The sequence below is a fragment of the Myotis myotis genome, unplaced genomic scaffold (genome assembly GCF_014108235.1).
Source record: "Myotis myotis isolate mMyoMyo1 unplaced genomic scaffold, mMyoMyo1.p scaffold_m19_p_3, whole genome shotgun sequence".
Taxonomy (NCBI): domain Eukaryota; kingdom Metazoa; phylum Chordata; class Mammalia; order Chiroptera; family Vespertilionidae; genus Myotis; species Myotis myotis.
In genome coordinates this window covers 25,455,734-25,477,028 of record NW_023416335.1, presented here as the reverse complement: position 1 = coordinate 25,477,028, position 21,295 = coordinate 25,455,734, and the positions used below count along the sequence as shown (strand labels likewise).

Sequence of the window (21,295 nt, the reverse complement as noted above, 5' to 3'; positions counted from 1 at the left end):
CCTGGGCATGTGTCCTGTTAGGGAATCGAACTGTGACTTCCTGGTTCATAGGTCAACGTTCAACCGCTGAGCCACGCTGCCCAGGCAATAAGTAAATTATTCTTTACATAGTTTTCACCCAACCCAGAAATCCAGGTTTGGGGCCAATAATCATCTCATTTACTGGCAGTCTGTCACATTTACTGGAAGAAGGGCTCCAGTGAATTAGGAACGTCAGGACCTCTGGGAGAAGACAGCGATGTTCCTTCTAGCATTCTCTCTATGCTGACAATATAGTAAACAATTAAGGCTCCTTGGCAAGTATGCACCTGCTATATACCATGGCCACACACGAGAATTCCCCTTTTGTTACCCTGGTGATGCAACCCTTACAGATATTATTATGTTATCAAAATAGTTTATTTCTTAATTTTCCTTAAAAATTCAACACATAATATTCTCTCCAATATTTCCCTTGGCCTGCGAATTCTCTTTTGTATAACTGAGAATATGCAGTTATTAGTGCTAAGTTTAAAGTGTATTTTAGCCCTGGAAGCCTTTTCTAGCTGATGAAAATCTTGGGATTCATATAATTACTATAACTCTGTGATTAAAAACATCTCAGCTTTGGTATTCAGGCACCTTGCTGATTTTAATGAAATCTCTCAGATGAACTCATTATATCCAAGTATTAAATTACTAGTGAAGACATTATTCTGCCACTTTAAAGACTTTTACTTTAAATGAGTTGTCATTAAAACAAAATAAGCAAATCAAAAAACAAAAATGAAATACTCAACACAATTTATTGTGTGGCAGAAACACAATCTTTCCAACAGATTTTTTAAATGGAATAATTGTCACATTTGCATAATAAATTGAAATCACGTTGGTTAACTAAAGCAATGTATTAAAACTAAAGAAACTTAAAACTGCACAATAATTATTTTGTTCTGTTCCACAAGGCTCTTTTAACATCTAGTCTGGCTTTTGAAATCCACTAGTATACTTTTCAAAGTTATTTAATACTAGTGACCCGGTGCACAGATTTGTGCACATTGAAAGGAAATTAATTAGAAGGTGGCTGGTAGGGCGGGACTGGGTGAGAGTGGGTGGACATGTCCTGGAGCCAACCTCCCTGGCGTCTGAGGAGCGAGCGGGGTCCCTCCAGCAGGTGGGGTCCCTCAGCCTGGCCTGCGGGGATCGGGCCAAAATAGGCTCTCCAACATCCCCCAAGGGTTCCCAGAGTGGAGAGGGCACTCTACGAAGTTTCTGTCATATAGAGTGTGGAACGCGAACACAAGTGTGCAGTAAGCCAGATTCAGGGCCCATAGTGCCCAGCAACAACATAACCCACAGCTGAGGTGGAATCACATGGCCCCACAAGGAATTGGGCTCCCTCTTCTTTGGTTTCGGGATGCATCACCCTAAAACCACCGCTGCCAAGTCACTGCAGCTGGGAAGCTCCTGCGTTGAGAGTCTGCTCCCTGGTGGTCAGTGCGCATCATAGTAACCAGTCGGACGGTCAGGCACTTAGCATATTAGCCTTTTATAGATAGATAGATAGATAGATAGATAGATAGATAGATAGATAGATAGATAGATAGAGTCCATTCTTCAGGATGCAAAAGGAGAAAAAACAGACTTAGAAAGAAATGACTTATTTTTTTAATTTTTTAAAAAATATATTTTTATTGATTTCAGAGAGGAAGGGAGAGGAAGAGAGAGATAGATACATCAATGATGAGAGAGAATCACTGATCAGCTGCCTCCTACACGCCTCCCACTGGAGACCAAGCCCGCAACCCAGGCATATGCCCTTGACCGGAACTGAACCCGCGACCCTTCAGTTGGCAGGTCGATGCTTTATCCACTGAGCCAAGCTGGCCAGGGCTGCCTTTTTTAAATGAACAATAAAAACCCACATAAATTACTACCAAAGAGGCAGGAATGAATTTCTCCTTTTACATGTCAGGAGCAGAAACTGTATGTCAGAAACAAAGTTCTGCATCCTTTAACAGATAAAATGTTTTTCCATGTGTCTAGCAATCTAATCGGTAATCAAAATAGTAACAACTGGCCAACCTATAGAGACTGGGAGTATCTGTGTGCTGAGGTCAGAAGACTTATCCTTTGGCTGATCCTCCCTTCTACGGAAATGTCAAGTGGCAGCAGAGGACGACATTCTTAAGAGCAGACGGTACTTCACCAGCTGTACCACGTTGAGGAAGGAACACCTCGATGAGATGCAACGGGACCAAACGAACAGCTCAGCCCCAAAGACACGGGGCAACCGCTCCCTCTCTCCGCAGAGGTGTCGGGAGAATTAGAGTTAACATTTCTAATGTGTTTACAGACCTGCAGAGAGAAGGCACCATGCAATTACCGAGCACTGTTACAAGCTAGAGAAGACAGTGAAAATAGAGCTTTATGGGGCCACAGCAGCATTGTGCTACTATTTTTAAAACTTTACAAAGGTACCCAGATTATAGCTCAGTCTTTGGGGTGGCCGGGGACAGGGAAGGAATGGCGAGCAAGAAGGATCCCCTGTCAATAAACAATTTTAGGGCCTTTGGGAGAAGAGAGATGCATGTTCCTTTTTAAAAAAATATATATATATATAGAAAATCCTTTGTGCTGCTCAGGTTCCTTGCCACTTGCCTTTTTAAATGCCCTTCCTTACTCATTGCTTTCCCACTTCCTGTCCTGGCCAAATCCCTGAGGATGGTTCTGTGACGCACCCTGTCCAATACCCTGGATTCATTGAGAACTAAAGGGAACCTCCGATCACGATGCTGCTGCTGCCATTCTTACAATCCAGGCCAGGGGTTGCCTAAGGAGCTCACAGCACTTTGTGACGCTTTAAGGCAGAGTCTCCGAGACAAGTGGGCCTACATCTAGGGTCCAGCAACGGAGCGGGCTTCTCAGACTCCAGGTGGGAGTCGCCTGCTGGCCCTGACATCCTGCCCAGGCCAGGAAGTGTCCCGGGCGTCCCCCAGCTCTCCACACCGCACAGCACTGACTCAACAACGGGTCACACCACAGTCTGCTCCAGCTAGGACACTGCCGTTACTCATCCTTATTAGCTCCGACTATGTTCTATGCGATGCATAGGAAAGTACAAGAGACAAAAAGATGAACCAGAAACAAATTCCAACATCAGCAAGTTTATAAGCTTATTGAGGAATGAAGGCTTCACCAATAACTATGATCCCGGAGAGACAAATGCCATTAAAATAGATACAAAGTGTTAATGCCAGCGCTCCTCCCTACTAAATGTATGTGTGCTGAGGGAGGAAGAGGGTTGAGGCTATAAAAAATACATTTTAAAGTGACATAAGCTTAAGATGAATGTTAGGCATCAGCACCATGTGTTAAAATAAGATAGGCAAGTGGCTATAGGTCCTGTGTATTATTTCATCTTAGAGTGGAAGCTCTTCAGAGTGTGAAACTAAGACACTAAGACGCTCCAAGTTTGGTCTGGAGTCTAGCATTTACCCCAGACGGGGATGGTGGAAATTAGAATTTCTGTGGTCAGAACAGAAGCAGCCAGTAGCATGAGTGTATGCATTTCATTCTACAGGTCCTGGTGAACATTTAGATCACGAGAGCTGCATACTGTAATGGAGAGCGCCGGGCATATCTATTCATGTCCACGAGATGCTCAGAGATCTGAAGGACCCCAGGACAAGCCCCGCTGAGGAAATGCAGGCAGGGTAGCAGCAGGCAGGAGGGATGGTGGTCTCAGGGCGAGACCAGGTCAGGCAGCAGCACATACTACAAGGACAGGCCTTGTGAGTGATAAAGAAGACGATTCAAGGAGTGGCAATAAAATCTACAAGACACCTCCCCCTGGTGTGCAGGCCCAGCCAAAGGGTTGATGGGGAAAAGAGCCAGGCAGTGTCCACTGGGCCAGGACGTGGTAGACCAAAGCGCAGCGCGGCCGCGGGAGCCTGCCCCACACAATCGGCCCTTTGATGACAAGGGCACAAGCTCACCTTCACTCAAAGGGTGAGCTGTACTAACTGTACCAACAGAACGTAAACCGGGGTCATATCTCCTGAATAAATATACCATCCTGAATGTGTGTGGAGAAGGCATCATGCAAGGATTCTTACTCAGAGAGTTTTTAAATGCTCTCAAAAATGTACACAAAGCTAACATTGTACTCTTGACTCAAACACACGGCTTCATTTAGAATTCCCTGCACCGCAGTTTAACTCCTGGGTGCAGGGTGTGGTAGTGGGGGGTGGTAGCCAGCTTCCGAGAGGGCCCTCAAGGATCCCCGCCTCCTAGTCTTCACAACACCGTGCGTTTGCCTCCCACACTGTCCAAGGTGCGGGGAGGGAGGGGCCGAGGGTTGACGGGAATGACCAACATCATATGGCAGAAGTGGGAGAAAACGCTGCACAGTGTAACAGAAGGCAGACCAAAGCCACTGTAAGCGCGTAAAGATCCTGAACTTCTCGGCCCTGCTCCCAGCACACATTATGTGTACAGACTTTTCTTTTCCATCTGCCTTCTCTTAAAGGAAGTGAGTATATACAACCCACTCCTGCCACGGCTTTGTGGAGTCCGCAATAATCCGCCTCCTGGACACACGTTAGTAGTTCAGGGCTGAGGACTTGCAAAGAAGTAAAAATAGTCGGAGAATGAGTATGCCAAGAGCTCTCCATCTCCCTACGCCACATCCACCAGGGAGCTTTAGAACAGGGTTTCCCAGCTATCACAGCTCTTCCTGGAGCTCAGGTTTCTTTCTTCTTATCATTATTATTTTGTTAAATCGACCAGGGGAACACTGGTTAATCATACTATATCGTATTACAATATGATATCTATATTCTCTATCGTCAGATTTCCTTTCCCCACGGAGTCTTCAGTCAGCATGTACTCGTGTGCCGCGTGCCTCATCCTCAGCTGTGTCCTGGTAGCAACTGCAAAGCTGAAGCAAGGTTAGCAGACCCATGTTACTGTCGACACATAAGAGGTGCTTAAGCCACACCCCACAGAAGGGACAGGGCTGTCATACAAAGTCAGCAAACGACCAGCGTGTCGGATTGGCTGGGCAAGCCTGAAGCGTCCCCGGCCACCCCCAGCGCTGACACCAGATTATCTGGCCCGACCCGAGGCTCAGCCACACACAGAAAGGGATCCGCGTGGGTGGGGTGCAGCCAAGGACAGCCCAGCAGTTTTGCTGCTCCCCTCCTCTGGCCTTGGCAATCAAGATCAAATATGTTCAACATAAACAGCACATGCGAGGCACTAACTAGCTTCTGAACAAGTCCCTATATGGAATTTATTCATTTACAAGTTACACACAAGTTTTACAGTATGGCTGTATTACGTAGTCACAGAACAATACCCTATAATAATGACAGGTAAATTCTGTACAGGTTTTCTCACCCTGAGGACCGTCCTGGGCACCCCAGGGACCCTGCCCCAGGCTCCCACTAACACGACTTCCCTGACTGTGCTCCAGACGCAGCCACAGCGATTCCAGAGCCCCAGCCCCAGGCTCCTGCCTCGCTGCCTGCTCCTCAGGGTGACCTTCCTGCCTCTGGACCCCTCTGACTCCATGCCAGGGTCCCCAACACCTGTGGCCAGGCCACATGTCCAGACCACTGCCAGGCCCCTGCAGGAACACGCTTCCCTCCCTTCCTAACCCGAAGGACTTCGATGTGGCTTTCAAAACGGCCCTCGAGGGACTTCTCTGAGAGGTCCTCCCTCTAACTGGGCTCTGAGCTCCAGGGACCAGCATGGAGCAACCCCCCAAAACCGGCCTGATCACTTCTCTGTCGGAAATGCCCTGGGTGAGAGGTGGGCCTCTCCACTCCCCTCCGTTCCACACTGGCCTCCTGAAGGAATCATTCTGATTCCTGTCTCTTTACTTTGCAGCAGGAAAGGGAAATGTGACAAAAAGCAAAGGGGGTCCGCTCCTCAGAGCGTGAAGACACAGAAATGAATCACAACCCCACATGCCCAAAAGGCAGGAAACAGCGCCAAACCCTCCTTTTTTTTTATTTTGGTTGTTAATTGTTGGCAAACTTCTGTAGGGAAGACTTGATAGGGAGGGTCTTCCTGAATATGCATAGATTTCCCACACCCACCCACAACCCCCTACCCCTGCACCCCCTCTCCTCTGCCACCTCCAACCTTGTTTCAGGGACGATCTCAGGCAGGCAGTCGGCATAGGAGGCGGGCCTGCAGGTGGAGTGAAAAGAGAAGGCACTTAAAGTGACATAGGTCCTAGCCAGTTTGGCTCAGTGGATAGCGTGTCGGCCTGCCAACTAAAGGGCCCCGGGTTCAGTTTTGGTCAAGGGTACATACCTCAGCTGCAGGCTCCTCCCCGGCCCGGCCCTGGTCAGGGCACAGCAGGAGGTAACCAATCGATGTGTTTCTCTCTGTCTTTCCCTCTCTCTTCCACTCTCCCTAAAAATTAATGGAAAAATATCCTTGAGTGAGGACTAACCCCCAAAAAATCAACTTAGAATATGGAGCATCATGAGCCCTTTCCAGGCAGGAAGGTGTCTCAGGCACAACGCGGGGCTGAGTCAGCTGCCCAAAGTCCACAGAGAGACCGGGGCTCGGTCCCGCAGGGCTCTGGCTCTGTGGCTGGGGAGCCATCCTGCATGAGAACCCCTCGAAACCAGCCTTCCAACACCCTCCTATTGCTCACAATTACACCCACTTAGTGAGCATTTACTTTAGGCCAGCCATCATAGTCAGCACTTATAAACATTATCTCATTTAATCCCCCAAACAATCCCATAGGCTTAGTCTCATTATCCCCATTAGAGATAAGGAAACTGAGGCTTAGAGCAGTGAAGTAATTTGCCCACGGCTCACAGCTGGCAAGTAGCCAAACCTGTGTTTAAATCCAGCTCAGTCTGATGCTAAAGCCCTGCTCTTACCCACGGGGCTATACTGTTCATCACCCTTAATGATCCTGGTAAAAGCTGACGTGTCATTCCGCACCCACCGTGTCCACTTTTTCTTGCTTCTGAACTCACCATGAGTCCTGCCCGCCCCTTAGATGTGGCAGTAAGCACTGTTTCTCTCTCTATAACTTTTCCCTCCCCAGCGAGCTGGGCTCTGCATTCCCACACCCCTCACCACTGTGCACGCTCCCGCTGTTCCTGGAAAGAACGCTGATCCCGCTGTGCCCAGGGCAAGCCTTGCTGTGGCCCCACGGTGGGGCGGGGACAGGGCTCCTCTCTGCAGTCAAAGGCTTCTGAGCAGTTGCCAGTTTATCCCCACATCTCAGGTTGAAGACAGCGCAACTAAGAAGCATCCTGGCAAATGAAGTCTTTAACCCACGGAGAGATGGTCTTCTTTGACAGGAAAAAAGAGAACATCTCTAGGTCGGTTAAGATGCTGGCTGGCATCACCACGAATTCTCTTGCCAAACACGGAGTCCTCGCTCTTTCCTCCAGAGCGTGACCAATGAGATGCCCGTGCACTGGCTGGTACCACATGTCAACTCACACACCACACTCAAGTGCAGGCAGCTCAGCCCTGACACCAAGCCGACACGGGGAGGCGCGCCCCCAGGGAGAGCAGGTCCCAGGTCACGCAGCCCAATGCAGCTTCTAGGGAAATGCACACTGTTAATTAACAAGGAGGGGACTAATTAAAAGGGAGCAATGCTCTGCAGCCAAGCGCCTTCTGGCTAAGCAATAAGCACGGGGCCCTGGGCAGAGGCCAGGTGGAGTGCTGAGTGGTACCAGCTCTGAGGTGAGGGCAGACGGATGAATGAATCACAGCACACTGTGCCGTGAAGGCTGAGGCGGCTCCAGGTGACAGGGCCTCAACTTCACTGTAGTGAAGGCAGCACAGGGAGGACTAACGGAGCCCCCTCCTTCCTCACGGGATGATCCATTCCCCTTATTAGCAAACAGAGGGGGAGAGGAAGAGAGAAAGAACGTTTACCACATGTGTCTACCATGTACCAAGCAATGGCTTTAAAACATCTCTAAACACAGAACTCCCAGAACAAAGCATTATGGAAAGCCTCATTCAGTCACAGCTAAAGGTTACAATGCTCACCTGGGGTCAAAGTCAGTCGGTCACCTGGTGTCCTTTCGGACAGATCACCCAAAAGAGGGGGTCTACCGAGGATCCTCAGGGAATCCCTAGACCTCATGCATTATCTGCTGTGGCACCTAAACCTCCTGTGAGTGGTTGATCCCTATCCTCCAAGACGAGGACACTAGGGTTTGGGGAGGCCAGGTGACCTACCCACACAGGCAGCAGCCCTCCACAGCCCCAAACACGACTGCAGTCATCTACTCGATCAACCTGACATTTCAGAGGGCAGACAGAGCCACACACCATGAACACAATTCCAACCAGGGAGGCAGCGCCCACAAGCAGAGCCACCGGAAAAGAGCAGGACAGCTGAGAAGACACGCAGCAGGGAAAGCCTCCGAAAACGGACAACAGCCTCTGTAGAGAAGCAGATCGCAGACACCAGTCTTTTAAAAAAGTGCAAAAGGGGCTCCGGCTTGCAGGCGGGAGTTGGGGTGTGCGTCCAGCACTCTCGCCCTCTCCATCGTGGCCCGGGTGAGACTCTGCTTTATGACTCACGGAGCTGGGCAAAGCTATTATCTCCCGCACTGTGGCCACCTCAGGCTGGCCTGTGCTGCCCTCTCCCAGGAGTGTCACTCTAGCCCCGTCACCCCAACCCTGAGCATCAGTCAGCACGCTGCATGAGTTGTCCTGCCCCAGACTTCATGAAAGAAGAGCGTGAGCACAGCGGAGTCTCCAGCCCCGGCCGCGAGGCCAAAGGACCAATCCCTGGAAACATCTGGACGCGAGAGGTGGTGACGCCCTCGCTCGTGAGCCGTTGTGTGTTTTGCTGGCGTGTTTGAAGTGAGAAGGGCTAAGAAGGAAACTGCTCCTTTGAGTCCAGACAAAATACACGACAGAGCTGCTCTCACTCCCCTTTTCCTTCCCCATCTACAAGGAAGACATCAGCACACAAATGGGCTTTCTTTAGAAAGTGGTTGTTAGACAACCGGCCTAGGGAAAACACGGGTCATGCAGGTTATTTTAGAAACCCCACGAAGCTGGAGCGGCGAGGCCTTCTCTCTCTGTGCCGTCTCTCTGAGCGTGGAAACGGAACCAGTAACGCAGAAAAATATGAACAGGGGGATGCCCACTGTTACATACATGCAAGATGCCCCCCCCCGTTATGTAAATAAAAATTACATAATTATTATTTTTTCACAAAAAACTAAAGCTGATTGCAGGCCATATCGTGAAGGCTCTGGTTCCGGCTCACCATGCCTCCAGCCCCTCCCCAGTGTTCCCTACCCTTTCCTCAGGTCCGCACTTCCAGCACCTGGGCCAAGCCTGCCTGTAGTCAGCTATCCCTTCTAGGCGGTTAACTGATTATGAAAGGATTCACTAAAAACATTTTAAGATATTAGTCCTCTAAAGAAATTTATCTGCAGCCCTGGCCAGGTGGCCCAGTTGATTGGAGCATCGTCCCCTACACCAAAACCTTGTGGGTTCGATTCCCCGTCAGGGCACATACCTATATTGTAGTTTAGATTTCTGGTCGGGGTGTGCACAGGAGGCAATGGATTGATGTTTCTCTCTCTCTCTCTCTCTCTCTCTCTCTCTCTCTCTCTCTCTCTCTTCCTAAAAATCAATAAACATATCCTTGGGTGAGGATTTAAAAAAATGTATCTGCAGTAGACATTGTCCTATTTCTACTCAAGATAGATGACACCGAGTACTTATTTAATCCAAGTTTGTTGTATAGTTTAATGCCATTTAACAGTCCACTAACATGTTCACTTCGCATCACTCTTAAAATATCCCATGTTCTGTAACTTTTCACCTTCCTGTCTATGACCCTACTCTACCTGCATCTTCCTCCTACTTCTCTGGTGTCTCTTATGAGGCAGGTTCTAGTAATACCACACCCAAGTGCAGATAAGGACATTTAGGCAGATACTAGTCACCTGCCCAAGTCACCCAGCAACGAATCGACAACACTGGGTTTCTAATCCAGGCAGTGTCTCTGTTGTCTGTGCTCTTGATCACTACGCCACCCTGTTTCTCTGTCATTTTCTATGAGCTTTGACAGAGGTGTGGTCGTTGTAAAGGGAAAGCACAGAGATAGGGAAGGTTGACCTGGGAATGCACAGGTCAGAGTGTCAGGGCAGGAGGGGAGCTGGGACAGATTTTAGAGCAAAGGGCCCTGTAGGGAGGAGAGCTCTCACCAGAACCCAACCAATGCTGGCACCGATCTCAGACTTCCAGCTTCCAGAACCATGAGAAATAAATGTTTGTTACGTAAGCCACCAGTCGATGTCACTTTATGCTAGCAGCCTGTGCTGACTACGACAGGCCCTTACATCATGGCAGGGAACTTAACTTTTATTCTCTAGGTAATGGCTATCCAGTTTTGAAACAAGAGAGTCACAGGACCAAGAATGAATGTTAGCCAGGAATTAATGAATGGGCAGTGCTGGGATGGACTGGGGAGGGAAAGACCAACAGCAGGGAGCCAGGCAAGAGGCCACTACGCGACCTCCATGCTCTAAGTTAGGGACACAGAGGCCACAGTGCCAAGTGGAGGGGTGCATTCAGGGACTCTTTCTGGACTTGGAGACCATTCAGATGAGGGGGAGAAAGAGAGCATCCACTGAGAAAGAGGCCGCGGGTTTAGCTTGTGTGACTCAGAGGAAGAGCTACCACTGAAAAGGAACACACACAGGAGAAGGTTTAGCAGAAAGACGAGTTTGGTTTCAGACACGCCAACTTGGCGCTGCCTGTGGGAATGGCCGGTGGGGGGAGGACTTGGGAAGGAAGGCTCTGTCTTCACATCTGCATAGCAAGCGCTGGCTCTGCAGTGCCTGCACCTGGTAACACTTCACATTCAATCTGCTCTGACTCTCTGTGGGGCTTTCCTGACTGGTATCTCCTATTGTCCTACTGAGATATTCATAGTTCAGTGGCTGAGAGCACAGGTTCTGGGGTGCAGCCCATTTGATTCCTGCAGTTATGTGACTTCTCTTGTGTCCCGAACACAGGGAGCACGGAGGCCTATCTCATAGGGTCCCTGTGACCAGTAAATGAGACAGCGTGTGAGGTGCTCAGCACAGCGTCCGCCACAAAGGTGATATGCAACCAACGTGAGCCAAAACCGTATCCGAGAGACAAGCCTGGCATTCATGTTGTTTCACTGATGAGAAAAATTAACCACGGAGAAATAGCTGGTGCGCAAATGAAGTTACGAAGCTGGTTTAGAGCGCAGTCAGAACCAGAACCCACAACTCTACACTCCCAGGCTCTTGCCTCTAGTTTTAAACCAAAGTAACTCTCACATATCCTTATCATCCCACAAAGCCCAGTTTATTTCTGAAAAGAAAACAGTCGTGTAGTGGAAAGTTCTCCCCACGCTGCCCTTTAAACAAAGAGGGACCGATCTCACAGGGGTTGCCGGGAGATCTTTAAAAGACAACTGCACGGTCCTAGCCAGTTTGGCTCAGTGGATAGAGCGTCGGCCTGCGCACTGAAGTGCCCCAGGTTCGATTCTGGTCAAGGACACATGCCCAAGTTTTGGGCTTGATCCCCAGTAGGGGGGCGTGCAGGAGGTAGCCATTCAATGATTCTCGCTTATCATTGATGTTTCCATCTCTCTTTCCCTCTCCCTTCCTCTCTGAAATCAATAAAAAAATATTTTAAGTAAATAAATAAAAGACAACTGCATGTAAAAGGCTCCACTTAGTGCCCCCCAAACAGTGGAAGGGGACAGGGGTGGCTTTCTGTATGTGTTCTCGACACCATGTGGGTCTCGGGATGCTGTATTTCACAGCTGTAGCCGTGAGACTGCAAGCAGTAAGCAAACTTTTGTGACCAGACCTCTGACCCCGCAGGCCCTGCCAAGTCACCATGAAAAGCACGGCAGATACTATTAGGGAGAAACCTCAGAACCTCCTAAGGTCTTTTTGAAATGCGTTTCCCAGAACACGGCGTTCTCATTTCAGCTGCCAGCACTAGACATATTCCCGGGGCACAAAAGAAAGTTAAAACAACCAGAAAGCTGCTTCCCAAAATAAGGCTTGGAGATGTCTCTGGTAAGAGGCGTTCCTTCAGCTCCTCTTCTGCCTGCGCCTCATTATCCTGATACAGGGCAGCTCTCGGTTCAAAGCTGCCGGGACGGGCATAAGATGCCTCTTCCTGGAAGATAAATTGGAATAGCATCCTGTGGGGTGCTCCAAATTGAATCTGCAATCATTGCTCAAGTTACTGCAATTGTACTAGGCCAGCAGTTCTCAACCTGTGGGTTGCGACCCCTTTGGAGGTCAAATGACCCTTTCACAGGGGTCGCCTAAGACCATCCTGCATATCAGATATTTACATTATGATTCCTAACAGTAGCAACATTACAGTTATGAAGTAGCAATGAAAATAATTTTATGGCTGGGTCACAACATGAGGAACTGTAGTTAAAGGGCCAGAAGGTTGAGAACCACTGTACTAGACAATCTGCAAGGAACAAAACAAACACAGCTTCCATCCCACGCCACAAGGACGAGGCCCCCACTGCAGCAGCCCCTGTGGGAGACGAGCAGGGGTTCGACACCACCCCCTCTGTTCACGGCCAAGGTGGCATATGGGGCGGACTCCCCTGAGAAGCACGTACTCCATAGTAGCATGAACACAGGAAATAACCTTTCTGAAATGCAGCAACGATATTACAGTGAACATGACTTTTATCCACCCAGCCACCAAATATGTACTGAATGACTATTATGTGAAAGGGACCCTGTCAGTTTCAGTAGGGGATAAAGAGAAGGGACAAAGTCCCTGTCCTCACAAAGGTAGCGGGTAGTGGGAGGGACAGGTATAAAAGTAACTATGATGCCAGGGGAACGTGATCAATCATCCTATATAATAAAAGCCCAGTGACCGAATGGTGGAACGACCAGAATGACCAGTCGACCAGTTGCTATGACGCGCACTGACCACCAGGGGGCAGGCGCTCAGTGCAGGAGCTGCTCCCTGGTGGTCATTGCACTCCGCAGCGGGAGCAGCCACTCAGAGGGTGCGTCCACAGCCTCTCGGCTGACCGGCGGTGCTCCCACAGCAGGCCAATCCCTGCAGGCCACGCCCCCCCCCACCAGTGCACGAATCTCGTGCAATGGGACTCTAGTTAGGAATATAAACAAAATGCTACTGTAGTTCAGAGGAGAAAATGAGTGTTCCGGTTGGAAGGACTCCAGGAGTTTCAGGTGAACCTTTCAAGGTGGGTCTTCTTTATTAGGTAGAGATGGGGACACTTAGACGAAGCCCTAAGTGATAATGGATATAAAATATGCAACAGATCTCATTAAGGTTTTCCACTCCAACTCCAATTCCACTACGAAGGATGCATATTGTCTAACTAAAAAAGGGGGGGAAATAGAGAACTCTAAAAATTCACTATTGTATTGACAGTGTCTACTTTCTTTCTCTAAATATGTTTCTGGTCTGTGTCGGTTAGTATGCAAACCTCTTTCTCATGTCCCAGGGCAGGGTGAAGATGCAACAGACCTTGTCACAGTCCTTATTAATTATTTTAATATTAGCTCCCTCTATACGCTAGAAAGAAGAGTTGGAGTTTTGTGTGGGTTTTTTTTTTTCTTGAAATCAAGCTAATGGTCTCAAAATTGATGTAAATGCAATTATCCTTAGAGTAGCGCATCTAAGGGGGGCTCAGCCTGTAATGAGCTTTGCTTTATCTCTATTAAAAGCCTATAATGAGATAAGATTTTTAAGGAGTTGCCTTCGCTACAGAGGGCTGATACTGTTGCTTGCCAACCCTTAGCAGATGTTTACTGCCAACTTTCTGGCTCAGTGATAGGACTGACATAAGCAAAAACATAACAAAACAGCGCAAAGGATAATACCTTTGTCAAGCATTCCACAATCTCAGCTGAAGAATCAGACCAACGATGCTGAAAAGAAAAAAAGGAGTCCATTTCCACCGCAGTCACTTATAAACCAGCACACCGGCTGAGAAGTGACCAAGGGAATCTAGAAACCGTGGGAAACACAAAGGGACCGCACCTTCGGGCCTCAGCATCGCGTGTAATGTAGTGCCTCATTGCCTCTTTTTCTCTAGCACAGCGGTTCTCAACCTGTGGGTCGAACGACCCTTTCACAGGGGTCGCCTAAGACCATCGGAAAACACATATATAATTACATATTGTTTTTGTGGTTAATCACTATGCTTTAATTATGTTCAATTTGTAACAATGAAAATACATCCTGCATATCAGATATTTACATTACGATTCATAACAGTAGCAACATTACAGTTATGAAGTAGCAACGAAAATAACTTTATGGCTGGGGTCACCACAACATGAGGAACTGTATTAAAGGGTCGCGGCATTAGGAAGGTTGAGAACCACTGCTCTAGGAAGTCAGAAAAGCAGGCAAGGCCCTTCCGTTTATGCTGTTTGCCTCACTTCCTTGCCAGGCCAAGGTCTCCTTCCAGGGCACACAGTCTCAGTTGCAGAGCTGACCAAAAAGTTACGTCAATTTTCTTTAAACAAGTGTGAAAATAAATGCTTTGCAGAGTAAAAACTACAACATTCACAATGGGGAGGAGGAGGGGGTCGCCGGAGGGGGCGGTATTATCACTGCTTTTATCTTCATTACCACTGGCATGAAGAACCTGCAGACATTTCCAAGGGATATCACTTGAGGTAACCAAATTAGGAAGTGAGAATCAAGAAAAATAAATCCTTGTTTACAAAGGAATTGCAGTTCAAGCCTGAAGCTGGTCTCAGACCATGGACACCTGCCTCTCCCTTCCAGCTTTCTCCTGCTGGCTCCCTCATGGCAGCGCCTCCTCCCCCTCCCCCCCTAACCTCCCCCCCCCCCACGCCCCCACACACACACTGCCCATCCCTACCTGACGCCAGGTGTGTTCTGAGGCCTTCCCCTAGAGCCCTGCCCAGGCAGCAGTACTCAGCCTTCCCTCAGAGCCAGGGCAGGCAGCTGGCAGAGGCTGCTCAGTGTGTGTGTGGTCGGGCCCACAGGTGAGCAGAGGCCCCTCTAAGCCTCGCTCACGAAGGTGCAGTGACTGGCCCAGGGGGAAGATGCCAAGTGGGGGCGGGGCCAGCCCTGGGAGCGGCTGAGTCACAGGACGGCCCAGAGCCACAGGTCCACAGCCTGAGCGCCTGTCAGGCCAGACGGGTGAGGCCAGAGCGTCTCCTCTCCCCCGCCCCTGGAGGGGCTCCCGTCAGGGCCCACCAGTGCTGCTCACTGTCCAATCCCACCTCCCACCCATCTTCTGGCCCCCAAATCCAATGGGTTCCCAACAGGGCCCTGGGAGGCAGCAGCCCGGTTCCTCCCAGAGTCTTGTATCCCTTAACTGGGAGGTAGGACAGCCATTATTTAAGGACTCTTAACTTTAAGCTTGCAGATAATTTGAGATATATAGATTAAAATTATAGAAAAAGCAAAATATACTTATTTGATGGATAGTACTTAAACTCAGTGGCAGTCGATCAGAAATAAAAACCATTTCTGAAAATATCTTGGAATTTAATAGGGAAAAAAAGACTGTACTTTATAAACTTCCATCTAGATACTACTTGTCTGAAGTATATCTTGAGTAAAGTAAAATATAACCAGATTTTAAAAATACTTGGATTACTCTTTTCCACATTAAAATGATCAAAGCTTAGTGGTCACTCTAGGACTAGACAAAATGCTAGCAGTCTTTAGACGACAAGCAGTTCAACAGACATCTACTGAATAGTCATGAAGTGCCAAGTCTACTCGAGGTATTAGATATCTGTATCTATCTGGGTGTAGATATGGATTTATATCTGTATGACCATACTTAGATATACATATAGATAGAAGTATAGACTAAGTATAGATATATAGACCTAGCTATACCCCAAGATGTAAAGATGCATTAGAACTCCTGCCGTCAAGGAATTCAAAGCATTGTGAAGGAGACAGACACATAAATAGAGAAATCAATGAGTCAATTGCTATGACGGAGGAGCAAAAGGTAACAAGAGGCTGACACAGAGGGAGGGCATTCAACCCAACCTCAAGGGTTCAGAAAAGGGTTTCAGCAGGAGGTGACACCTGAGTTAGGTCTTGAAGGCGTTTGGAAAGGGAGAGAAAGGAATCACCAAATGGGAGGGCTTAGAAGCGCGCAGCCGCACCGTGCAGGCAGACGTGGTGGCTGGAGCATTAGACTGCGGAGAACCTGGGACGTGGAATTTAGGGGGCAGATTAGGAATGCTGACCTTGGACATGCATCAAGATGAAGTGCCTCTGAAACATTCAGGTGGAGGTGGTGAACAAGCATTCAGAGAGGAAGTCCAGCCTAGAAATAAAAATTCAAGGTCATCAGCCTATCGATGGTAATCACACCACTGGACAGAATATGACAACTGAGGGAGAGTATAAAGAGAGAAGAAATTCTGGTTCTGCATCTGTAGGAACTCCCAGCACTGAATGGCCAGGAAATGGAGATGAGCCTGCAAAGGAGGCGGAGAAGGAACTTTCAGAGTTCCAAATTCACTATACTGTTATGAACTTGGAGACAAAGACCCTCAGTGGTTTCAACGTAAGCACTCCCAGCACTATCCAAGACTGAGTAGGTACCCAAACTGTATTCTCCAAACTAATCTGGTCACAAAGCTGATATTTTGGTCTCCTCTGCCTGAATACAGTTCCTCAATCTTGTTCAGAACTATAAAGAAAGAAAAAAAGAAGGCAACCCCTTGACATTCAGAAGCTGCTGTGACATCACAGCAAAGACATACATTCTATTAGACATTATAACTATCTGAAAGAATACCAACCTCCAACAAGGTTATTCTGAGACCACGCTAAAAAGGGAAAAAGTAAGGGCATGTCATAATTTTATTTAATCAACACAAAAACAACATCAGTGTGTCACCCCCAAAATAACAAACACCTCCTTTCTTGGCCAAAACGAATGACTGTTACCTCTTTCCCAGTTATAACGTTATCCTCATTCTAGCCCTCCCCCATACATAAGATATACTGACAACCTAGTCAGAGAATTGACCCTGCTTTCTGACAGCATCTGATCTAGAGCAAATCTCCCCTTCCTAAGACCCTCCTGCATATCATCCAACTAAAACCCAAATCCGAATAACAGGTTCTCTCTAACATCCTCACTGGGACACCCGTGATTCGCCACGGTGTGTGTTCTGCCTCACAGCAATGAGGAATAAACCCAGCATGTCCAAATACTGTGCTCCTGGTGGCTTCTGGTTAGAGGGAAGTGACAGAACTCAGCTGTAGAAGATAAATATATTGAACCCCTGCAGCCCCACAAACATCAAGGTCAGGATGGTAGTTACCTGTTTGTTAGAGGGGAGAAGTTGAGTGTGATGGGAGGGGTACAGAGTTTTTGGAAACTCTAAGGAAATAGGTGATAACATTGTTAAGATGTTGTTTCTCCAACATATGGGGTTGTCACATTTTTAATAAAATGGTTAAGTCTGAAATTTTTTTAACAATATACCTTTAAGAAGAAGGATGCAAAATAAACAATAACAGCAGATGCCGCTGAGAAATCAACTTAGCTAAGAACTGAGAAAACACCACTGAGTTGAACATGGAGGTCATTGGTAACTTAGAGAATAACTCTTAGTGGATTGATGGGTGTAAATGGCAGACTAGAGTGGATTAAAGTGTGGGAGAGGGGGGTACTGAGACAACAGAAAACGTATTTCAAAAAGTTTAGTTGCAAGGAGAAGAGTGAGAGAGTACTAGTTGGAAAGGTACGCAATAGGAGAGAAGCCCATGACCTCCTCAGAAGTGGTGAGACGTATGGGCTTCAGCTCTAGACAGGTGACAAGTGGCTGGGAGATAAATCAAGAAGAGGACCCTGTATCCTGCTGTTGCATTTGACCTTGGGATCTGGGCTCTGAGTAACATTTAACTGATCACCACTGCAACCGCCCTTCCCCATCACTGACTACCAAGTATCAAGAATAGGAACCAGTGGAAAGATGGTAAAGGAAAATGGTACTTGTGTACTACAAACCCAGACCCAAACTCATAACATCTGCAACTCTTTCCTTAATGAACACACATAAGTAATAGACTTTGCATTTAGAGTTTAGTCTCTATTTTTACAAATTATAATCATCGCAATATGTAAACTTTACTATAATCCAGCTACTATACTCGGCTTCCAAAAAACTGGGGAAACAGTGAAGCAGAAAAAGGTGATTGTCCACAAAGTTTGCGAGACTCACCATCTCACCTCATAGATATTCTAATGAGAAAGGGATTGGTGAGAAGAAGTCACACAAATGAGCTATGGGTGCGGTTACTTTCAACGCGAACATTTCCCTGCAATGTGGCACCTCCCAGCACAGCTGGACTGAGGCTGCAGCCACAGCCCTGCCACTCTCCACAGCAGCTCGCTTCGCCCAACTGAGGCTGGCTGGGCTCAAGTTCAAGCCTGGAACTTTAGCTGTGCCCTGGGTTCTAAGAACCCGAGAGTCAGTGGTTACTTGGTAAAGCTGCCATTTCCTAGGAAATGCAAACATGATGATGATAAATTAAAAACTCCAGATTGATTCCAGGGGGCTGGAACCTCTTCATAGATAAGAGGATGTCCTAGCCCTAACCAGTTTGGCTCAGTGGATACAGCGGCGGCCTGTGGATTGAAGGGTCCTGGGTTCGATTCCAGTCAAGGGCATGTACCTTGGTTGCAGGCACATCCCCAGTAGGGGGTGTGCAGAAGGCAGCTGATCGATGTTTCTCATTGATGTTTCTAACTCTCTATCACTCTCCCTTCCTCTCTGTGAAAAATCAATAAAATAAAAAAATAAAAAGATGATGTCCTAAATCCTCATGACATGCTACTGAGGGATCATGTATCTATCTTTTTTTAAAACATGGAAAAACTTACATCCCAAAAGCACCATCTTCCTAGATGAATGTAAAATAATTAATCATCCTGCCTGAATGTTCATTCATATCTACACATAATTAAGAAAGAAAATGGAGGTCAAATAAAATAGATACTAATTTTGCCATGTTAATCAGACGCATACTGGACTGGTGAAGAAACTCCAGAATGCCCAACTCAGCCCTAACTCAATATACGACTTTGAGTGAATCACTTCATTTACTGAAGTTCCCTTATTTGAGGAACATTCTAGAGTTGGACTAGATCAGTTCTGATGTCCCTTTGGCTCCCAATCAAAAAGGTATGATTCAATGGCATCTCTCTACCTCTTACCAACCAAATAACCTTGGCCAATCACTGACCTCCTCTGGGTCCAAGCTTCTCAAGTATAAAAGGGAGGTAGAAATTTACCCATCTCTAAGCAGCAGATCTGAATGTCTCAGTTCCTCAGAGGGTAGCCAGGGTAAAATTTTATGTCAACTATGACTTCTGTGGAAGAAAAGAACTTTATTTTCTACAACTGAATTCGACTTTGCTTCACATCCCTACACGGCACTGAGCAGACTGCCTCTGCTACCCCGTTTTGGTGTACTCACTGCAATGCAGGGATTCCTTCCTGTTGGATTCAAGTGTTACCGCATCAGTCCGAAGCTCAACCACTTTCCAGGAGATAGAGCCCAGGCTTCTGCTGCCTTTTCCCTGGATGCACAGGCTCCTGGGAGGGAGTGGGAGAGCCTGTCCCCTTGGACTCTCTCGACCTCCTGCCGGCTGCCTGAGTTTTTCTTTTCCTTTCTCAAGAAAAACAGTCTTGATGTCATATCCTGCATCAATCTATGGTTACTGTAAATTCTACGCTTAGACTGTCAGCTTTGACTTACAGAAAGCACAGATCCTTTTTGGTTGTTGCATTGTTTCCTTCTTTCTCTCTCCCAACAAAGCCTAGCTTTTGGGAACAGAAACTGCTTGCTTTCAGATTATTGTCTCACCATGGACCTTAGAACAAACTCTCCTTTGGATCCTGGAAGCCCAGCCATGGCTCCTTTATCCAGGCGGCATCCACCTCCTCCAGAAACAATGAAGACCCTAATTTCAGCGGAAGGAAAGCTGCAGGGCAATGAGGAATAATTAGGGATTCCTGGGAACAAGAGCAGGTTGGCTTGGTGTTTTCAAAACCATTACCCATGTTACAAAGCCTTTTGTATATGTCTTCTCTTTTTGATTCCCTGAAACCTCTCTCTACGTTAGGTCCTGAACACTACAAAGGAGCTCCCTAACCATCTTCCCACTGCACATCCTCCACAGCTGCCATAAGAGTTTTCCTAAACTCACAACTTCAATCATGATTTTAAAAAATAAATAACTGATCTTCCAAGTCCCTCTCATTTGAACTGCCTCCCAATTTCCAGCCCTGCCTTCTACCATAACCTAATGGTACGAGTGCTCAGATGATCGATGGTGCTTGAAGAGGTAGTGAGCTCCCCAGCTCCATGGAAGTGCGTGTTCAGGCTGATCATCCCCTTGGCAGAGATGGCATAGAGAGCTGGGTATCGGCTGACATGCCTAGTTTGGGAACCATCTAGCCCTGAGAACAATGTTTGCACATACCCCCATCTCTCTGTACTACAGAAAACAAGCTGCTTGTCAATCATACTCAGTACTTTCCCACTGTCATACCTTCGTTCATTTTCATCTTTGTAACAGTCTTCTCTTTTTCATTTCCTACTTTTAATTTACCCCTTTCCAAATCATACTCCTTCTTTGAGTATATCCTTAAAAGCCTAATTGTTCATGAAGCTTTTCTTTACTGCATAAACCCTGAGGAAAAATAGACTCTAGCCTGGCTGGAAAGCTCAGTTGGTTAGAGCATTGTTCCAATAAGCCAAGGAGTGTTCTCTCTCTCTCTCTCTCTCAATAAATAAACAGAGCCTAAGCAGCCATTTCTACACAGGGGCCTCTCATGCAAACTGCACTTCACAGGGAAGGCTGCACTGAGCCACCTGCCTCTGCACTGAACTGCCTGCCTGCACTGTGATTCTGCCATCTGAGCCAGGCCTTATAAAGGAGTTTCTGGAGTCCTATTTCAACCAATAGGACTGAGGCTTTCCCCATCCAATCAGAGTTATGCAGCACCAACCAACCAGAGAAGCTCTATTCTGGCCAATCAGGACAATGCCTTTTGGACCAATCAAACTGTGAGGACTTGGAGTCCTCATCTGCATGGGGACAGACCAATCAGGGATAAGGGGCCAGAGACTTTGTTTATATAAACCAGCTCCCCTCTGACTCTGAGAGCGCACTTTCCCTTTCCACCAAAGACTGAAGACTATGTCTCCCTAGCCGAGCTGACACACGGAAGTCTCAGCACAGCAGAGCAGAGCACATGAG

General features: G+C 47.5%; 1 protein-coding gene across 15 annotated transcripts in view; it reads right to left on the bottom strand.

Moving 5' to 3' along the window:
* Positions 1–21,295, bottom strand: part of CSGALNACT1 (chondroitin sulfate N-acetylgalactosaminyltransferase 1) — a 318,463-nt gene that overhangs the window by 80,759 nt on the left and 216,409 nt on the right. For 12 of the 15 annotated variants that reach the window (XM_036300305.1, XM_036300299.1, XM_036300302.1 and 9 more), the window contains one exon: positions 16,257–16,336. The exons of the other annotated variants lie outside the window; for them this stretch is intronic. The gene's annotated coding sequence lies outside the window, so the exon portion shown is untranslated. The remainder of the gene's footprint in view (positions 1–16,256; positions 16,337–21,295) is intronic. 15 annotated transcript variants of the gene reach the window in all.